The sequence below is a fragment of the Cinclus cinclus genome, chromosome 1 (assembly GCF_963662255.1).
Source record: "Cinclus cinclus chromosome 1, bCinCin1.1, whole genome shotgun sequence".
In the NCBI taxonomy this organism is placed as follows: domain Eukaryota; kingdom Metazoa; phylum Chordata; class Aves; order Passeriformes; family Cinclidae; genus Cinclus; species Cinclus cinclus.
In genome coordinates this window covers 11,548,692-11,570,780 of record NC_085046.1, presented here as the reverse complement: position 1 = coordinate 11,570,780, position 22,089 = coordinate 11,548,692, and positions in this window count along the sequence as shown.

Sequence of the window (22,089 nt, the reverse complement as noted above, 5' to 3'; positions counted from 1 at the left end):
GCAGTGTTTCCAAGACCACTGCTGTCCTTCACCTACCCCAGTGGCACTACTTAGAGCAGGAGGAAATGGAAATGTTACAGCTGTCATAGCTGCCCTTGCTGCCTGGTCTTTGGAAAGGGAACTGCATTAGGCATTAATTATTCTTATTTCCTCTCCTTATTCTATCCTTCCTTCTCTCTCCTGCTGACCATTCTAAACATTAGGGAATCCTGATTTCAGTCTGTCCCTCACCTCCACCTGTCCCTGGCTAGAAAATGCCAAAGAAAAATCACAGATGTTTTGTGTAGCAAGAGACCAAGGATTATATCATAGAATCATGGAATGTCCTGACTTGGAAGGGAACCACAAATAACATTGAAGTGTAGTTGCTGACACAGACTCTGTCCCTTTGTTGCAGTGCTGCCTGGGGAGCTCAAGAATCCTGGAAGAGTTCAGCAATGCCCTCACTGCAGAGTGAAAGTACACACTACTGAATGCCCTTACACTCCCAGCGTGCTGCACTCCTTGAAATTTAGCACATAGAATTATTATTTATTTCACACGTTTTAGGACCTAGAGGTCAGGACTGTGTCAAACTTTGTAATCCTTTTATGGACAGATACAGACTCTGTACCCTAGTTCAGAAATATAATTTTCTGGCTATGCTCCTGATTTAGTGATGACCCCCAAAGCTACCTATATGGACAGATAAGAAATATCTGATATTAGACACAGGCACAGAAGCATCTGACCAGCAGAGCACATAGAGCACTGCCACTACTCAGGGCACTTGAGCTCCTTAAATTAATCCAAACCCCTTCCTCCTGTCCTGTTGGCAGGGAAGCTGAATGGCAAGTGGGTGTGCAGGTCTGTGTGCACCCTGCTGAGACTGACCATGGCTATGCATTGAGAATGTTCCTCACCTATTCACAGGTATGAACCTGCAACAAGCTTCCCGACAAGAGCCATTGAAGCAGAAGAGCCCGTTAATACCAATATGGAGTTTGAGCAGCATATTAAAGGCACTGTTTAATATGCCAAAGCTGACAGAGGCCTGGATTTGATGACCTACAGGGAGGTTCTTTTTGCTTTTAAGACTCAGTGAATGATAAAGTCTTTGCATAAATTTTCAGAGAGCTTTTTATAGTGAAGGGGGGAAAAGGAGCGTGAAAGTGCAGACTGTAAAATGTTGTCAGAGATAAGTTGCCACTGATGTGGAAGGGAAAAGCTGGTAGCAACCCAAAGAGTTTATAAAACAAGGCAAGTGGGAAGGTGTCTGATCCAATGAACTTGCTTGCTACTTTATGAACGCTCAGTGCTTTCCTCTGCCCACCTCCTTTCCTTTACACACAGGACTTGAATGGCAGACAGTGAGTGGAATGTAACCATATATCCCTTTCTCTTGACCACTGATTCCCAGTTTCTCTCCTCTGAGGGCTGGCTTTCCATGTCTGCTAGAGAAAAGTCAAAGTGTAGACAAAGTGTAAACAATAATGCACTGTGAGAGAGGTGTGCTCAGTGACTTGAGCATAGTGACTGGCTCAGGATTAGTCATGCCCTCTCAGGAGGAAGAATTCAGTTTCCCTGGACAGGTGAGTGAAAATGTCTGCTCACTTCCTATTGAGAAGGAGAAAGTGAAATGGTTGAGAAAAGGAAAATAGGACAATAAGGAAAATATGTCTTTATAAAAATCATTGATATCATAATTTTAAATAGTGCATACAGGTTTGGCCTACTTACCTCAGGAACAAAAGGGCCCAAAGAGAATGTGCAATAAAAGGCCAAAATACTGGTGCTTCATGTTCATCTGGGGTTCAGAAACATCCCAAAGCAGAGTTCTTCAAGAAAATGAAATGAGAAACAGAAACTGCCTTCTGGGGTTGTTTCCCTTCCATTCCTCAGGCTGGCCAAAAAAAACCAGTTAAAGTTGCTCTCTAAAACACTATCCAGGCACTCCCTGGGTAGGTGGTGAAAATGCAGTGACTGCTTCACACACTGTCCATGCACACATCTCCATATTCTCTCCAAGCTCTTTGGAGCAAGGACTCGATGACCTTGGCAGCATCACCATTACCTCTTGTGTCTATTTGCACTATGAGGACAAGCAGGAAAGAGACAGAGCTGAATACAGGGGACTGGGGGGACCTGTGCTGGTTGGAGATGATGGCACAGCCCAAGGTCGTTTCATTCTCTGTGACTCCTCTCCTCAGCAGGATTACAGAAAAAGTTGCAGCCACTGGGGTGCAAATATGTATCCTCTGCACTCTATACCCTCTGAGATGTTGGTAGGTGGTGGTTAAATTCCTTTTGTCACAAAGCTCTTACAAATTATCAAATTAAGGAGCCCTCAGGGTCCTAGTACCTGTGCTGTGGAATCTCACTGAGATTTTCTGCGAATGGGGATTTTTTCCCTAGTGCAAAATTGTTTCCCTGATGAAGAATAGTAGGGTTCAAACCAAATATCCCCTTCCCTAATAGAAATAGCTTTTTGTGATCATCATTATTTTTATTATTATTATTAGGAAGAAAAAAATGATAAAGTCCTTAGTAAAGGTCCCAGTGTGCCCGTAGCTGGTAAACTGGGAAAAGGGAGGGAGCACATCTCACAGATGCTTTTGCTCTATAAGATTGGGGGTGTCCTTTGTGCCAGGTGGCAACACATCAGCAGAGAGTGAGTGAAGGTGGGAGAATATTTATTTCCTTAAATCCTGGCATCTGTCCCTGCATCCTTCCCTCTGCCGAGGGAGTAGTCATGGAAACAGCCAAGGACAGCCCTACTCCAACAGCAAAGGTTTGGTCCCTTCTGTGGGGCAAGGAGAGATACTGAGAAGGAAAAATCAGTGTCTGAGGTGACAGGGTCATCCTCAAATACATTTAGCAAGTGTCATCAAACCTTTAATTTTAGACAGAACTGAAAGGGACAGAAGAATCTTAGGTTTAGTGCCTCCTCTAAAGGACACCTGAAGCAATATTGCTGGTTTTGCTTTATGTGAGAAAATGTTCAAAAAAGCTGTTGCAATCTATCATGTCAATAACTCCCAGACAAAAGGTGCCTAATAACATTGATACAACAGACTGTAATGGCTGTGTGGAAATCTTTACATTTATTATTATACCAATGACCCTTAGATTGTGGAAATGTTTGTTTTTTTCCACAGAAATCTTTACTGTTCTGTTAAGTATTATGGCAAGGAGGTGAAATGAGAAGAGAGAAGCGATGTTCAGCATGCTAGGAGACAAAAGGCATTTGAACCACCTTCTATTCAGTCCCTGTTCACATTCTTAATAGGAACAATTAAAGAAATATGCCAAAGTGTCTGAGCATATCTATCTGGCACAAATTTCTGTGTTGTATTTTTAAAATGAAGCAAAAGATGGGAGTGAAGTACAGATCTTTGACCTTGAATTTGCTAACAAAAACACACAGCACAGTGCACACACCATATATTTTGAAAAATCTTTGGACTGTTCTCCCCAGGGAGAGCAGAAGGACTAGAAAGACCTACACATGACAGATGCTAATCATGTCACACTTGTGTGCACCTTCCAAATACTATGGTGATGAGGCTGTTTAAGTCTCCAGACAGAAAGAGACATGGACATTTGTGCTGAATAGCCTGACTTTTCACAATTTAAAGATGACCCTTCACATATTTTTCCTATAGGTTTGCTCTGTTAATATTTATACAGGGAGATATTAATAAACAGTAGCCTTTCATAAGTAAGTACTCAGCAAGTAAACCCACTGCCATTTATCAGTGGGAAGGGAAGGTATAATAGATGTCATCATTTTGAAGTCTATGCACACAAAGTTTAATTTACCAGTTTTCCCAAGGGCCAGCAGCATGGATTTATAGCTCATTGCAATGAGGTCCTTGACTGTAAAACAGCTGGTTATACAAGCAAAATAATGTATAAATGATGCAAATATAAATAAATATTACAGAATAAATGTAATTATTAGAGCTGAATAAAAAGCAGGCTAACTTTAATTCTGGCTACAGCAGCCTGGAGTAAATAATACTGGAGACTGTTAGGGCAGCTGGGTTGCTGTGTTCAGTACTGTTGCAGAATCACTACAATATTCATGCAGGTGGGCAAATATGAAAAACCAACAGTACTGAGAGAAGAAGACCTTCCTCACGTTTCTGCTTAGCGTGGCTTTTCTGAGACAGTCCAAGTGTAAATCACCTGTACATCTGACTGGCACAGAATCCATCAGGGCCCCTCCAGGAAGGTGACTTACCCCAATGACAACTGCCTGGCAGGGCAACAGCAAACCTGGAGCACATCTCAGAGTTCCATCCCTTTCATCCTGCATGTCCTGAAGAGACCTGAACAGGGGTGTGAACTCAAGGCCCATTCAGATTAGGATAAAAGTGCAATTGATAAATAAGAAGTAGTTATTAATTTCAAGCAGAATGCCCTAGCAGTGTAGAAACATTTCATTAAAGAAAGACCACCTCTCTGTCTGAAACTTTGAGCCATGTTGGAGTTTATACCAACCTAGTTTGCCAAAATGGTCCAGCAGTCACAATACTAGAAGGTCAGTCTGTTCCCAGTCCCATTCCCATCACTAACCTGCTCCTCCACAGAGCCCTCACCATCCTGGTACTACCTCTGTGCTGCATATATTGATGTTGACTCATAATACCAGGAGACTGTAATTAAGGTCTAAAATCTAATCTTCCAGAAAGCTAAACTGTAAACCCAAAGAGTGAAATGAGCAGTTGAAAGTCCCAGGCCACATCTAAGAAAGGTTTGAAATTAGAAACTGGATTGGAAGCATGCGCTTTGAAGCCTTGTAACCACAACTATCTTGGCTTCCTCCTAGACTTGACTTTTTTCATAATAGGAAGGAAATGCTGCTCTACCTCACAGGGTAGATCACACAGGGTATGATTTTTCAGGCCTCACATGCTAAGTGAGGACAAAAAAAATATGATGAAACAAAATGTGATGAATGTGATGAATGCAAGTAAGCTAAGATTTTTTGTTTAATCTGTATTAGAGTGGAGTGGATTATTTTTAAATTTCCTGTCACTCATCCCTAAATAGTTAACAAGTATATAAAATTAATTTTTAGCTAATATATACATGAGAGTAAGTTCCAGGGCTTTTCCTTTGCTGAATCAGGCCAGGGATTTTTATTTTTCTTTACTACATGGGAGTTATAAAATATTGTGCAATACTCTTTATTTCTTCACTAGTTGACATAAAGAGTTATAAAAGATTTTTCTGCTTGATGTTTTACAATAGTAACACTTTTAGTGTCAGGATTGAACCCCAGCCAGCAGCCAAGTACCAAGCAGCCTCTTGCTCACTCCCCCAGAAATGGGATGGAGGAGAGGTAAAAGTGGAAAATAGTGGAGATAAAGATACTCTAACAGGTAGAACACGTGCAAATCAAAACAAGGAATTCATTCACCATTTCCCATGGGCAGGCAGCTGTTCAGCTGTCCCCAGGACAGCAGGGCTCCACCACATGCAATGGTGACTTGGGAAGACAAGCACCATCACGTTGAATGTCCCCCCCTTTCCTCCTCTTTTCCCACCAAGCCAGATGCTACAGCAGGTGGGATACCCCTTGGGTCAGCTGGGGTCAGCTGTCCCCTCTCAACTCCTTGTGCTCCCCAGCCAGTGGGGTGGGGTGAGGCACAGAAAAGGCCTTGGTGATGTGTAAGCCCAGCTCAGCAATAACAAGGCCATCGTTGCTTCCAGTAAAAATCCTTACAGATACCTACTAGCTACTGTAGAAAAAAAATAACACTGCACTAGCCAAAATCAGCACTGAAGAAAAAGAGAGAAAAATAAAATCTTGAGTGTTTATTCTAAGTGTGTGTCTCTCCAAAATAACAGGGTAAATGGGCTGTACTTGGAAGAAAGAGGATATGGCTCTGTGGCCTAAAAGATCTGATGATGCTGATAGTAAATCCACATTTCCTTTACTTTTTTAACATAATTTTTGTTTAATTGAAATATGACATCAATATAAACATTTAGGTCAATTTTAGAAGGAATAGCTAGTTTCCATGAAGCAATAGTTCTTGCTTCTTCATGGCAGAAAAGATGGCTTTTTCTAACCTAGTACAAGCTTTAGCTAGATGTTGAGCCTAAAATAAGGTGCTCTAGCCAGTGTTATGATGAAAAGTTCTCACACCAAGGTCTCTTTGAGTCGCAGCCTATCCTTGACAAACACTTGCCAGCCCTCATCCATCTGGAGCTCTCAGCTTTCCTTAGTCTGAGCCTTGGACCTGACCCCAAGCTGGCAGCCACACCAAAACATTCATGCCAACAAGTTCTCTCTGTACTCCACCTTTCCCACTGCCATCTCCTTTCTAAACCCCCTACTGCTGCCGATTTTGGTTTTCTTTCTACCAGTCCTAACCCTACAGTTAACAATATGCAAAACCAGAAATTTCTTGCAAAAACATTCTTCTTGCAGCCTGTGCTTTCCTTTGGCAGTCACACTTCAGCTAGAGCTCTCTTCCTCTCAAATCTTGTGGCAACCGTAGCTCTAACCCTAACTACAGGCTGAGCCTTACACAAAGATTCCTAGTGTGTGCCTACACAAAACATTTCTCACAGAAGTATTTTCTCTTTATCCTACCCTTTATCTTGGCAACTGCTTTCCAATCCCATGGCAATTGGAACTCTCAGTTATCTCTTTCCTCCACCACTAACACCACTCGGTATTAGTGGGTCCTCAAGCATGTGTCCAGATGCTTTCCCCCCACACACACATTAGTTCTTTTGGCAACCTATTTGTTCTCTTTGCTGGTACAAGCTCCCTCTTTCTTTGATGCTTAACTCTGGTAATAAGTATAAAAGTAACCTGAGCTTTGGATAGGGTCTTATGGTCATTGACCACATGGAAAAAGTCTCCCAGGCAAGGTTTCCAGTCTCTACAGACTACTCTTTCTTTTGTCAGGCCCTTTGCAACTTCCCTCCAAGAGAAGTTCTTGGCTTATTTTCTTCTCTCAGCTTTAAACTTAACAGTAAACCTAACCCTAACCTGAGCTTTAGAAAGACATAAAAAATATGGCTAAGACCAAGATGGTCTCGTGGAGAAACTGTCCAGTTGTCCTATCATTTTGCTTTGTCAGCCCACTTTTCCCTCACACTCCAATGGGAGCTCCTGGCTCCACCTTTCTCTCTCTAAATGATGAATTTAAGCCTCAGCCTAGCAGTACTCCATATCCTTATGCTCCTTCAGGCACAGTATCAATACAAAAAAAAAATTATTTTAACCACATTCCCTTTGCTCCTCACCCTTTGCTTTGGGATCTCATTTCCAGTCCTGTGATCTCTCTGTTCCTCACCCCCAAACCTTGCCCTAACCCTACCTCAAACGGCAGCAGCTGTACAGAAAGGCAGCACGGCTCTGATGTTTTCAGCTTTTAGTCCATGCTTTTATCCTTTCTGACTGCTTATCTTTGACTTCTAAAGATAGAGGGATGGGGGAAAATAGGAGGTATCATGAGAAAGGGGTTGAGGGTTAAAGTTCATAAAACTCTGACAGTTATGCTTTCTTTAAAGTGCAGGCTGTGCTATATATACTTCTATCTTAAGAGCACAAGAACTGCTTGGATTTTCATAAGCACATAAGACATCTGTAAACATCCAGAGATTAGGCTTGTGCAAATCTGCACATTTGAAAACTGTCCTAATCTTACAGCACTTTGAATCATTATCATATTAACAATTCACGTAGATATAAGAAACTGAGTAATTCATGGGCTTCTGAATGTCCTTTCTGATTTCCATTAAAGTCAATGTCAGTTTTGCCTTTGAATTCAATGAGAATGCCCAGCTATGACAGCTATTAAGTATCTCTCCCACTGTTATAGTAATGAGCAAGGCTACAATAAGTGAGAGCCGGTCTTGAAGACCTAAAATAGAGAGAGAAACACTTTAAAAATGTCATATGCTCCCATTTCACAGATGGAGGAAAAATCAAAGAGAGATTTATAACATGTTTACACAGATGGGTGCAGCCAGAATCAGCTGTGGTGCAGAAGCTGTATTGCTGCATTAGTTCATTGTGACTGAGCTAATTAGGATTTTGACAGTCTTTCTTGGGTGAGTCTAGTTGTGGCCTCTTCAAACTTTACTGCCACCAGCTGTCTGCTTTACACTTCTACCAGATCTTACTGCCCCTACATCTGGCTCAGCAGATGTGCTCATGCATCAGCTGCTCCATTTCATAATTCAGCATCTTAGCTTCAACCTCACCAAAGGTAGGCATATACTGAGATATGGAAATGGGAACTGGATGGCCAAGACAAGTAAGTGCCTATCCATAAGTATGTGCCTTACTACTGGGGCAGTAACTTCTGCTGGAGGAGGCAGAGCGGTAAAATAATATCTGGATTCTCCTGAAGCAGAGGATCTCTGTCAGCACAGGGACACTTGGGCATATGGGTCCCAGATGGAAGCTGGCTCACATCCACAGGCTCAGAGCACAGGCAGAGTAGCTGCTGTTTGCCTGCTTCCAGGCCCTTGAGCACATCTAGATATATTGTCCAAGGTGACACAGGAAGTCATGGCAGAAACTCAGCTTTCATCATCACAATTTCCAGAAGACCTTCAGCTTCTGAAAAAGAAAAAAAAAAAAAAAAAAGACCACACTGGAGAGGTGGATTTTCAGGAGGAGAACAGTGTGTCTAAGATCCTCTTCTCTCCTCCCTTGGAGTACATATGTTCAGTGGCATGTGTATCCATATGGTAGTGAAACCAATCACACTGTAGTTGTACACAGACCTGTATTTCACTCATCCTTTATATTCTTAACTGGTATTTACCTAAGGTTGAATTCTGAATGGTGGCAAGGACTCAAGTCTCAATGGAAAGTTCTTTTTCCTATAAGCTATTTACACTTTTGCAGGGCCCATAGCAGTACTAAGCCCTCTGGGCAAGGTATTTTTCCATTTGTTGCCTCTTAAACTGAAATAGTAGATTTTTTGAGTTTTTATAATTATACTTTATAATTGACATGGCTTTATTTTATTTTATGCTTTATTGATATGGCTTTGGTCAGAGGTGCCTTCCCCTCATTTAGAGTGTGCACCTAATTTTTCTCCTTTCCTTTTTACATCCACATGACTTGCTGCACCTCAACACCTCTATTCTCTCCATCTGCTTTCAGATTAGCCACAGCCTCGGCTTTGGCTCACTCAAATTTCCTGCAAGGGAATCAAGAATAGCAATCAGTCCAGTGCTCTGAGTAATAAGCAAATTCTCCTGCATGGAATTTTGGTTTCCAGATCTGAAATCTCCCTATTTTAGCATGGAATTTGCACAAAGACCTTGCTTCTCTGCCTGCTTTAAGCCTTCATATCTCAGCATTCAATTCTGGTTCTGAGATGCATCAATTTAAATACAGGGTGAGTCTCCCTAGACCACATAAGGTGTTTGGGTCTGCAATTTTGGTCCATCTATGATTTTTTTTGGACTATGCGCCATCTGGAACTTTTGACATTCATGTTCATTCCTCTCCTGAACCTGGAGCTCCGTGTTTGATCTCAGGGAATTCACATGATACTTCTGTGACTCACCTTGTCATCCTGCTTATCTATTTATAGCATAAACTCAGGGGCATGTAATATTTTGTGTTAACACTGCATCTGCAGTAATGCTGACCTGCCCTCTGCTAGTCTCATGTAGATAATAAGGGCACAAGAAGAGTACATTTACTTTCTTTTTTAACTACTTTTGTACCTCGGTTTCTATTTCCTCCATCCCTTCCCACAACATTATCCTTCAATTTCTTCCTGAAAGACAGTAATGTGCCTGAGTCTGTAATGCATTATATTCTCATAAAGGGTTATGTAATATTTTATATGCAGGATGCTGTATGAAAATAAATTGCATTACTGTACTGTATTAGGAAACTTTATCCTAGACAGAAGGCATATTGCATCCTGTTTTTCTTGGAGGCTGAAACAATGAAACTGTATTAGGGCTGGATGTACATATCAGACATTTGCGGGAGAAAGCCCTGGGATATTTGTCATTCAAGTTGCTAAATTCCATCATTATTTAGCATGCTAATTAATTCACAAATAGTGTAGAACCAGCATCTTTTTTTCCTGTCTGGGTTGTTTATTTCATCTCAGGCCTGAGTAGTGCTGCATCAAGCACAAAACAGTGCAGTTCTACTGCAAGGTAAAATAAGTGGGCTTGGTGATCACATCTTGATTGCACATAGCTTTCCTCAGGGTCCTAACATGTATTTCAGAGTTTTATTTTACCTCCAGTTAATTCAAATATGTTAGTTGTCTACAGATAATGACCCTACACTTCGTCTATAGGTAATAAATACTTTTTAAACAAAGAAGACAAGGTTGGAGATTTTACTCAGCTGCTTTTGAGGTGGGGTAGCTTGCACCAGCCAGTTTTATAACTTAACTGAGAGAAAACAGCCAAACACCCCAGCCAAATCCCCAGTATGTGGGTAGAGCATAAGACCTGGTGCGACAAAAAATGATGAAAGCATTTTCTGAATTTGATCATATGAAATACTGTGCCATTAAAAAGCCCAAATCTATGAGAGTCAGTGTTATTTAAGAGTTCCTACAGCTGAGGTAAGGCCTAAAACCCATACATCTCCCTGCCCTTGGGCCTGTGTGAACATGGCACTGACAGTCTTCAAATGTTTCTCTTTCAGACAGGATGAATGGCCCCTCATAAATGAATTTTAGCTTGTTGTGCTGGCTTTATTGAAGACTCAGACCTCCTTTAACTGTATCAGCCTCTCACTATAATTCAGGTGTCTCATAAACACGATCCCTTGCCCCACGCTTTGCTCCTGTAAATGCCAAAATGACTGAACAGGCTCTGGGTGAAGTGAGTGCTGGAGTTTGGACTGGGTAAAGCCAGATCAGAAACTTCACTGCTGTACATGGAAAAAAATCTGCCTGGGTCAGTGAATCTTCTTCAGCTCTTCACACTTAGGGATTGTCCCTAGCACATCCTTTCCCCAGACCACACTTGCTTGGTGAAATTAATGAATTTCTGATTAAGTTCTCTGTCTTGGTTACATGGTGGTGATTTCTGATGGCTTCTGAGCACTGATAAGTACCTGTTTAGCAGTGATGTGGTCTAGACGCAGTTGAGAGTTTCCTCCTGGATCTGAAATCCTTGCAAGTCGTTGGCTATTAGTTTGCTGAGACTATCAGGAGATTTTAGGTCAATTTTTAACTCTCCTACATGTAAGCCTGTTGTTTGTTTATGGGCTGGTTCTTTTTTGGGCAAGCGTGGGAACTGAGTTGTTTTCTTTTTTTTTTTTTTTTTTTTTTTTGCAGGTGCAAAATATGCACAAATAATGTATAAACAGATGGTCCAACATCCTTTTCCCCATCTTTGTTAAAGCCAGGAATTTTCAGACAGTCATTTTTCCTAAACAAGTTAGGAAAATGTTTTCTGTCTGGAAGATAAACCACATACTCAACACGTGCATGTAAAGCACTAAGAGATTCAAATGGCGAAAGAAACAATCAATCTTCATTGAACTCTTGAAACTTTCTTTCTGGGAACATTGGGTAAAACCCTTTGCCAGTGAAGATCTACTCCTAATCTGCTGTATTGCATTTCTTCTTGAGTACAAATTATTTTTTTCTTCCACTTTTATCAATATAGCTATTTATCTAGAATCTGTATTTGTTATATAGGCATTCACATACTATTTATCTTTTTTCATTTTTCTGGTTTTATGGGTTTATATTATTATATTTCTATTTTGAAGGTAACAAAAGGCACTGAGTTGTCTTAGTTCTGAAATTCGGTGAGATTGAACAACTGGCTCTAGTCTAAACACTTTTATTTCTCACTCCTTCAATGTTATTTTTTTCTGTTTCTTCTGTTCAATTGCCATTATCCAGCTATAATTTTTACAACCAGTTATCTGGTCCTCTTTTCACTTAATTCCACAAAATCAGAACAAACCTTTCATTTTTTTTTTTTTTATTTTTCTGTGTTTGTTTGCACTCCAATCCAGCTGTGAGCTGGGGTCAGGGTATCATCATCAGCTGGAGTCATGTTGAGTTAGTGGCATGCTGGAGACAGAGTTATGTTCACTGTGTAGCACTAGGAATCACCCTTTTAGAAAAAATCACCCCTGAAAAGATGAATCCAACTTTCCCCCACTTGGAAATCTCATTCTGAGGTTTTAATTCCAATATTTTCCTGTTAGATCTGAAATGGACATGACAGTTTCCCAGGATTACAGATTTTTTCTACAATATTAGAGAGCTTCTCACAGAGGTTACCTTGTGAGCTGAACAATATCTTCTATCCCTGACTTTGGAAAAACTTTATGATATTGGATAACTGAGTCTCTCGTGGATGCTGAATATTGCAGAGGGTGATGATGGACAGAATCAAATCTTGTGACCACAGAAGACATTTCATGTTTAAATGAGCATTGTAGATGCAGCAGGAAGATTTTCTTTGAATCTTTCGGTTCATTGCCAAACTTAGGGTTCCTCAATTGCCTTCTTTTAGCATGAATCTGAGCTTTTTTATTTTCAGTGCGTGTACATATATTCATTTATTCATTCAGGTATATATGAAAAATTTCATTATATGAATCTTCACAGTTTCAGAAATGTAAATCACTAATGTTCGTAGTGCTCTGGCTTCTTTTCTTCTGTAAACTGCAGTTTTGGGGAGGTCTTACTTCATATTGTGACTTAGTAAGAAAATAATGAATTATTCTAAACAATATTTATATTAAGAAACTTTGATTTAGGAAGCTTTTCCATACCTACTGTTCTGCTCTGTGAAAAAATATTGCATAATTTTTGACTAACTGTAAATATCAATAGATTTTTTTTTTTTGTCAGACTGCTTTTTAAGGATAGGCTTTTTTTTTTTTTGTCAGAGTAAATCTATTTCTGCTTGAGTCCAAAAAACTTGGGGATACAAGTGTTTGATATTTGTGGTACTTAATGAAAACATTGTGTCATGAGAAATTTAATATTACCTTTGTCTTTCATTTCATCCAGAGGAAGGAAAAACATTCTAAGGGGATTTGGAAGCTAGGGCAATGAAGTAGTTCAGCAATGGCACACATCAAAAACAGCTCTAAGTAGAACAATTTTCTAAATATCAAAAAAATTGCCAATAAATGAATGACCGAGAAAAAGTGTGACATCCTTTCAAAGATGGATAACGTGGCTTTGCAGTCATTTCAGGATGAAATGAGTGCATTCTCCTTTGCAAAGTGTTGTTCCTACCCCTGTCTCTGCTCCTGGCCATGTGTCCCCTTTTCCACCAGCTCAAAAGAAATATGTACTTTTCGTATTTCTTTTTAATGAGGTTTGATAGATTTGCTTAAATCTCCTGCAAGAAATAATTTCCTGATGTGAGCAGCTGACATGAGCGCTTTTCCTAGGGAGCAGTGTTTCTAAAGCTCCTCTACAACTGTGTGTAGAAAGGGGCAGGCTTGTCCTGCTGTGAAAGGAGAGAATTTTGTTGTCAGAGAAGGGGATTTGAAGCTGCTGCAACCCTGCTTGGAAAGCACAGATACCCATAGGTACATAATGTGTGTGTATAGGTGTGTGTGTGTATGTATAAATCATAGAATATCCTAAGTTGAAAAGGACTCACAAGGATCTTCAAGTCCAATTCCTGGCACTGTACAGCACAACCCAAAAATCGTGCTCTGTGCTTGAGAATTCCTTCTGATGACACTGGTGTAGCTTCTGCCTTGAGAGTGATTGAGCAGCAATGACAGTAGGATCTGTAGCAGTCAGAAATAAGTGGAAGGGAAGGGTATTATTTCTTTCTAAAAAGGGCAGACTCCATCTGCCTCTTTATACTTTTTATTTACCGTGGAATAAAAAACCCAAAACTTGGATCTGAACACTTTTGCTTTATTCTTAGCAATTTTATTATTTTTATGCCAGCAGTCAGGTTCTGCAGTTTGTTACAGCTGTGAAAACATGAGATAACTCTAGATTTTCCTGTGGAACTGCTCTGTCAGAATTGGGCTCTTGATATCTGACATGAGCTGTCTACTTCCTGCCTTGCCTACTATGTCAGATATCCTCCATATTTGGTAGTGAATCACACTGTAGTTAAACATGTAAAATGCAATTCAGTAATAATCAAAGAGCTAAAGGAAGGGTATATATAGGAGAACAAAAAAATCTTCTTCATGGCCTGCTTGTACTCTGAATTATACATCACTTACAGACAAAAAAAGAGACATGTTATCATTTGAAAACAGGAAAAGAATCTGCAGGTTGATGGAAAAGGAATTTGGGTTGATGTGAGTCAGATTAAAGGGGAGTGGACAGTGTGGGAAAAGCCTCTAGTGGATTCCAGCTAGGACCCCCGGGGTCTGTGAAGCAGACAGTGAGTGATGCTCTGCCTTGAGTCTCCATGGGCAGTCTGCAGGCAGCCTGATGGGAGTCACCACACTCACTACAGTCTAGCTTTGACTTCAGAAATGAAAATCTGGCTCTTTTTTTGGTGTTTGTAATTATCATCAAGATGATGGCTGCAGAACATGTGACCTGGATTTCAAGAGAATGTATGAATTCCTTTCTATCTGTCGAGGTCTCCGTCTCTGTGAAATGTAAGCACGGAGTCTATTTAGTAATTCTACTTCTGACATGCTTTGTGGCTTTGGAAACTTCACTTGGCTTTATCTTCCTCATAAAGAAGCTTATTCATCTGTAAAATGAGGATAATAATATTTCCCTACCTAAAGAGTGTTGGGAGGCTTATTTTGCTAATGTTTGTGAAGTGTTTTGAGATCCTTATTTTGAAAGCTCTATAAAAATGCAAAGTATCACTTAATCCCCTGGGCCTGTTATTATTTAAATATGTTGGTTATTGTTTTCCACTATTTATCTTTTTCCTTTATGTTATTTTTAATACAATATTATTATTGCTTTTTTGCTACAATATATGTGTGACACTGGAATTAATCTTCCTCTACTGAATATTACTTATACATAACAATACAAAGCTGGCACACAGGATTTACCTGGTAACTGAACAGTGACATAATTGCAATCAATAGCAAAGCAATAGCATCTGATAATGCAATATTAACAAATCTTATTCCTGCATATCTTGTGTCCAGATTGGTTGTACAAGTTCTGGTGGCAAGCTTACAGCCTCTAATGTAATGGCAAGTTATTAGGGAATATATAAATGTTCTGCACATATAAATGTGATTTGCTAAAAGCCTCAACCAATGCAGAATAAAAGTTCTTCCTTTTAAACTCTAATTGGAAGTTAACCTTTAGCTCACAAATCCCAGTAAAGGAAATGGCTTTTCTAATCTTATTTGCTCTTTATGGTTTTACAACATTATGTTGTTATTTCTGAATTATTTTTAATTTTTTTTATATAGTTGACATTAAGAATACCAACATGACACACAAGATGAGTGATAATTTAAACATCGGGGAATTGTCCCAAAACGCAGACCAATGGCTTGCTTAGTCCAATATCCTTTAACTAATAATAGCCATCAATAGATCAGTTCAGAGGTTTATAACATTAGTATTTTCTGTAATTTTTAACATCAAAAAGGATCATTGTGACCATAATACAGCTGTATGAGGAGTCGTTGCAAAGGTGTGATAATGGCAACATCTCTGAAAATGTCTATTCTTTGCTAGATGCTGTGAAAAAATAAGGATTCATTTCTATATTCTGTATTTGTAGCCTACCATTTTAATTGAATAGCCCTGTATTAGTGGCAGAGGGGAAAACCTGTTAAATACTGCTGCCTTTTCCATTATCTAAAATATTTCTCTATGGTTCCTCTCACACTTCAGAGCTGATGATTTACTGCCCTTTATTCTTGCAGCTTGTTCCAACATTTTCTGTTGAAAACAATCTCTTACAGTTCCTCATCATTACTATCTGAAAGACTTACATAATGTGCAGGCAGCCTTTGGAGTGAAAGAAGTCCAGTGACAAGAATATATATATATACATATGTATGTATGTATATATGAATTTTACTCCTTAATTGCCCCTTCATGGTTCATCCTTAAAAACCATAAGCATTTAAATTAACTCTTCTGATTTGCTCTCTTAAATCCTATTGCTTTTTAAAATTATCTCATAATTTTTGCACGATAGCTTGATTGTTCATGTGTCTCTCCAGGGAATGCATTTCCATTCTCTGTTGTTTCTTAGGTTCAGAAATCTTCTGTCCTAGTAGATTTCCTTTTCTTTTCATTTCTTCATTTTAGGATTACAGGGTTTTGTTTTGTGTTCAATCCAGTTCTCCTGTTCATTATGTGTATGGGTTTCCTTTGTGCTTCAATATTGGAGTTCTGAAATAATTTAGAAGGACATTAAGACTTAAATCAGAAAACCAGTCAAACTTCTATTTAAAACCCATCAATTTAATGCATGTCAGTGACTTGCCAAATTAGTCCTAAGTGCAAGCAATAAGTGAGTCCTAAATGGGAACAGTAACATTTCTGTGACAGCACTTTCTCAGAGATGGAGGAATTGACTTGTGTGGGGTACTGCCTAATGGTCTTTCCTTCTATTCTCCCTGGATCCCTTATTTTATGTTTATGTATGTTGTGTCTTAGGCACCGGTTGTAATTAATACACCTTTGAAGCAGCTCTCCAGTGACAGATCAGATTTTAGGCTCTACGATGCAGCAAACATCTAACATAGGAAAAGAATAACATGTGCATGCAAAAATTATTTTTAAAATATTTTAAAAATAATAAAAATCCCAGCAATAAACTTAATTCAATTTTCCATTTGCAATTCACTTAGGCTTTTACACTTGATCTTTCTAATAATTACGTAAATAATTCTTAGCTTGATGATCACAACAAAACTGTCAGATGTGGAGTAGTAAGGCTTGCTATGGATATTTTCAAGATCAATTCTAAAGACTGTGCATTGTTAAGTAGGACAAGACCCCAACCTCTTTGTGAAAGATGCCAGGACAGTTCTCATTTGATGTCAATCTGTCCTTTGGTTTCTGTTCTTTTTCCATTGTTGATACTTTTCTTTCTTGTTTTTCCCTCTTCACACTGTAATTCTGTAGGAGCTGTTCCTGTAACTCTCCATAGTGGAATTTAACGTGCTGGAATAATGGCTGATATTTAGTCAAGAATTTTAAGCCAACTACACATAGCATAGACCTTATTAACCCTTGTGCCAATGAGAAGAATTGTTCTTAGGGTTTTTTTCTTTAAGATTACTGAGTGAAATTATGTCAGTTTACAAGAGCTAGGATTTGACCATTACCATTCCAAGCATTGCCTGTTATCTGCCATATGTGTGAGGACAAGGAGGTAGCAGAAGTGTCTGATCATGAAGATTTTCAGTGATGCTGTTATGCAATATAGATGCACCCATTAATTATTAAGGTCATCATAGTATAATTGTACACAGAACAGTCAATGTACCTGCAGCCATTACCAGGATTTATATATATTCCTCTTGTCTTTTAACAAACCTAAGAACTGAGAACAGCTGATAACAATGAAAGCACAGACCCAGTAAATGACATCATTTGCATGAATAATGGCAGAAAAACCCAGATCTGTTTGATGGGGGTAAAATTTGAATTATCAGTAATGTGTTGTTAGGACCACCATCTATCCATAGGATTCTGTATAAAGTATGCTTACAGGTCATCTTCTTCTCCAGGACCCTCCTCTATTTTCCTTCTAAAGACCCATGGTCATATTCTTGTGAATTAATGGATGGATGTCTATAAACCAAACACAGAAAACTGGATTTAAAGGACAGGGAAGATGGTATGTCATTTAAAGTAAAGGATTTTTGAGACTTAACCTGACAGGTGACCCCCACATTTATTTTGCCAATGACTGTTTGATTTCAGTCAAATAACTTAATTTCTCTCCAGTTTCTGCATCCATAACATAGGAGATATACCATCACATAAGAGCTGGTGAATTTTCCTTACTAAATGAACTGATAAAATTCTCATGTCACCAGGAACTGCAAGACGAGAGAAGGAAGAGCTTGGAGGGAAAATCACAAGAAAGTGATGACAAGAGTTTGCTGGAGGTTTCACTGCTCTAAGTTTGAACAGCGTGAATATGAATAGGAATCCCAGAGCAACCCTGAAATTTCAGCGACAGCAACACCTGCCAGCCTGACCCTCTCTCAGCCAGTGCAGTTCTACCACTCATGGAATGTCAGAGTCATTGTGTCACAGCCATGACTGCTGGAAAAGCACCTGGGGATCCTGCAGCACCACTGGGGTACTCCTCTTATAGAGGACTATCCTTGGAATTTATTTATTGCCACTAAATGTTATCTGAGGTGCTTAGCTACTATTTTTACAAGGAAAGCTATGGAATAGTTCCATCCTTGGGTGGAAGTTCACTGTAGTCTATTTCCCAATTTTTTTTTTTTAATGTACCAGAAAAATAAAACAAACATGCCTTTTGAATTAAAATCTTAGTATCCAAGGGTTTTTCTTGATTTGCAAGGTGAGATTTAGTCTGAAGATTTAAACATTAAGTGTTGTTTATGGGCATTTACACTTAGGGAGACAAAAATTGAGATGATGGTTGTGGCTTGACATAAGAATCAATGACAGTACAATATTCAATATATATGGATTTGTTTTTCATCAACTGTGTAAAATAAAATATTGTGAAAAGAAAATCAAAGATCACCGCCATATGACAATATGATGGTAGTATGCCTTGAAAAAGGTCAAACGAAGGATACTTTTTAATCAGTTTTATTACAGATCTACCTCTTTTATTGAAAATTACTGTGTGGAAAGAATAATTGTATTGCCCAGCACCAAGGAACAGCTCCTGTATTAAATCTCTTCTGTATAGCTGATCATACTTTTTCACTTCTAATATGCTTTTTCCATGGGGCTACATCTTTTTTCTAAGGTAAACTCAAGCAAAAAGAAGCAGAATTAGGGAAGTAAATGGAGTACTTACACATGCATAACCCTTCTCTCTTAGATGGCATTCACAGGCCAGACCAAGAGACACCATCAAGAGTTTCCACACAGTGATACAGATTTTGAAAAGCCAGAATTCAGAATCCACCGGAAACAGAAGATTTTGTACAGATTTCACATCGAGTGATGACTGATTTCAGCTGCAATACTGGGAGTCTACTTTCCAAAGAGCTGTCATAAATAGGAGATGGTGTAATTGGAAAAGCAGCTTGCAGCAGAGTAGAATACAAGTTAGACCCTTCATTCCTCGCCTTCCACCAGCACTTATCCTGCTGCTGTGGCAGACTGGCACGTCTCTATATTAGATTAACATTTTGTAGTAAATTCAGCAATGGCTGCTGCTCTGCTTGGGGGAGATTCTTGAAGCCTTATTGAAGGTCAGCACTGTGGAGGTGTGAAAAGAGCTTTTGACCGCCTCTCACTTGCTGGCCCACTCCTGTAGAAAAATATTCTTTCCATATAGATGCTAATAAGGAGTATAGCAAGGATCTAGGAAAGATCTAGGTAGAAGTCACTGTATAAGTACAAGCACAGAGGGCAAAAGTAGTTTAAGATCAGGGTGCTGTGCTGCCAAAGGAGACACTGATGTATAAAAAGAACTTACTGAAAGATTCACCAGGCCTGAAAAATTAGGTTTTCTTGCTATCACAGTAAGGGCAAGATAAGGTATTAGGAACTTTTATGTCAAAAATATCCTAGTCTTGTTTGTTTTAAGAATGCAAACATCCTCAAAGCTATTTAGAAATGTCTTCATTATGCTCCTTTCTACGCTTTTTTGTCACCTTGTGACCAAGAACCCTCCACTTCCAGAGGAATGTTTGGGAATTTGGGAGATGTTCAGATACAAATCAAGAGGTTTCTAGTATGTCTGTGAGATTGTGCTCTGTGTTTCAAAAAAAGGAAGAAGAATGTTCCTCAGCAAGGCAGACTGTCGGGCTGCATGAGGAGGGTAAGCAGAAGTGTTACATCTGTAAAATAAAAGTCTATAAATGGGAACGTGGCCCATATTCTTCAGTTTTGGAAGGAATAGTCGGAAACATGATTTAGAGACAGACATTGTTTTGATATGAATAATATTTGTTAGTAACATACCTTATTGTTTTTCATTGACTGACCTCATATTCATTATAGGTTCCAAGAAAGCAATTTTCTTATCTGACCCTTTGGGATATTTGAATAAATTATAGAGAAAAAAAAAAGTTACAGCTAACTGTAACAGCAAAGTGAGAATGTACTGAATTACTCAGAAGAGATAAAACTGAGTTACTTTAGTTGTAAATTTAATTCTTACAGCAGCACTCCCACTAGCCTAATCATCGTTCAGCATACTGGGAATTCTTTCTCTTAATCACCCATGCTTTCTCTGACTTTGGCTTTTGGATAACATTTTTGTTATGTGCGTACAAAGTATAATAATTATGACCATAAATCCTACACTGAAGTTATACACATGCTCCTAAATCACTCACTGCTTGGAAAAGGTTTTCATTTCAGCTATTTATTCAGGGTTGACAGTATACCCCATTTTTTCCTTTGTTGCAAAGGGTGTGACTTACACATTCACTTGGATAGAAAGTAAAAAACCTCACTTTCAGGGAAAATCTTTCTGTTACAGGTCATCAGTCTTACATGCACAAAGGCTGCAGTTACAGTCTGCCTGCCTTATTTGCTGCATCTGCTGCTTCCCATAAAGTGCTTTGCAGCAAAAGAGCATTTAATCACTCAGTGATGCCTGATGCGTTGGGACATCTGAATCACAATACTGTTGAGTACAGGATGATATTATCCATCTTTTACGTGTATTTAAGTACCTTTGGAACACCTTTCAGCACAGTATCCCTGTGTTGCTTACCCACATGACAGATTACCCTTCCTGTGGGTGCAGCAGCACCCTGGCAGGTCTGTGTAAGAATACATTCCTGTAGCTGTGCTTGGGCAGGGGGTGCAGGGTGGGCTCCAGGTTGATTCAAGAATCCCTACACTTCACAGTCAACATTGTCATGGATCTTCTGTGTTCCATCCTCTCTTTGTACATTTGGTGCACCACAAGGATTCAAGTTTCCATATTTTGTCTTTCTCTGGGTCATCCCATTTCTCTGTTATCCTTGTTAATTGAGCTCTGGCTTCACATTTATTTTGAAAATGGTGAACTGAAGGCCAGAGAGATGAAATGAATTGCCCCAGGGCACATACGAATTCTATGGCAAAGTCATGGAGACATTAAAGCATATTAATTATTGAAGTAACCTGTTATTTAAATGCGGCTTGTGCACAGAAGCACGTGGGGCACAGAGCAGTGGAAACTTGAACCAGCTAATCTATCAGCACAAAGCAGTGCATGTTATCACCATCTCATTTTCCAGTTTGACTTCAGTTTGTAGGCTCTGTGTGGTGCCCAAGCTGATTCACCTTGGTTCCAGAGGAGCCATGTGAAAGCTGTAGCTGCAGCCTTGCTGCCTGATGAGCAGTCAGTCACCTCTTGTGCCTTCTAACCATGCTTGGATACAAGCTCCTGTTTGAGTGTGCCATGGACAGAGGAGCTTGGTTTTCTCTGCATCTGCCTTTAGGAGGATGTTCTTTGTGTCCTCTGTTTCTTGGCTGTGAATTTTGTATTTATATGATGGAAGATGTACACAAGGCTCTGCCTACCTTACCCATTCAGTCTCTGTGGGGTTGCCTTCTATTAGGACTATCTCCTTTTAAGTAAACTAATGCAGAAGGGCAGAAACTTCACTTTCTGTATTTCTGAATCTGACTTCATGGCCTTTATTTATAATTGCCAACCTACTGTAATTATGATTATATGCCAACATTATATTTTCCAAGCAACATTAATAGAAGTTAAGGTAATGAGAATATTAGCTGTCTTAATGCTGAAACTACAGGATTATCCTTATGTACTGCTCCTTAGAAACCAGAAGTTATACACAGCCCCCTGACTGCATATAAGTCCTGTGGTCTGGCATTTCCTTGGCAACTGCCCACAATTTAACTCCCCAAAGCCTAAGAGCAGTGCCTAGTGGAAAAAAAAAAACAAAAAACAACAACAAGGAAACAACATCTATTTTGTCATAGCAGTACTTGTAAAATCAGCTGAGCTAGCCACAGCTTCAGGGGCTGCTGAAAGCAAATGTCTTCACGCCCAGCTGAG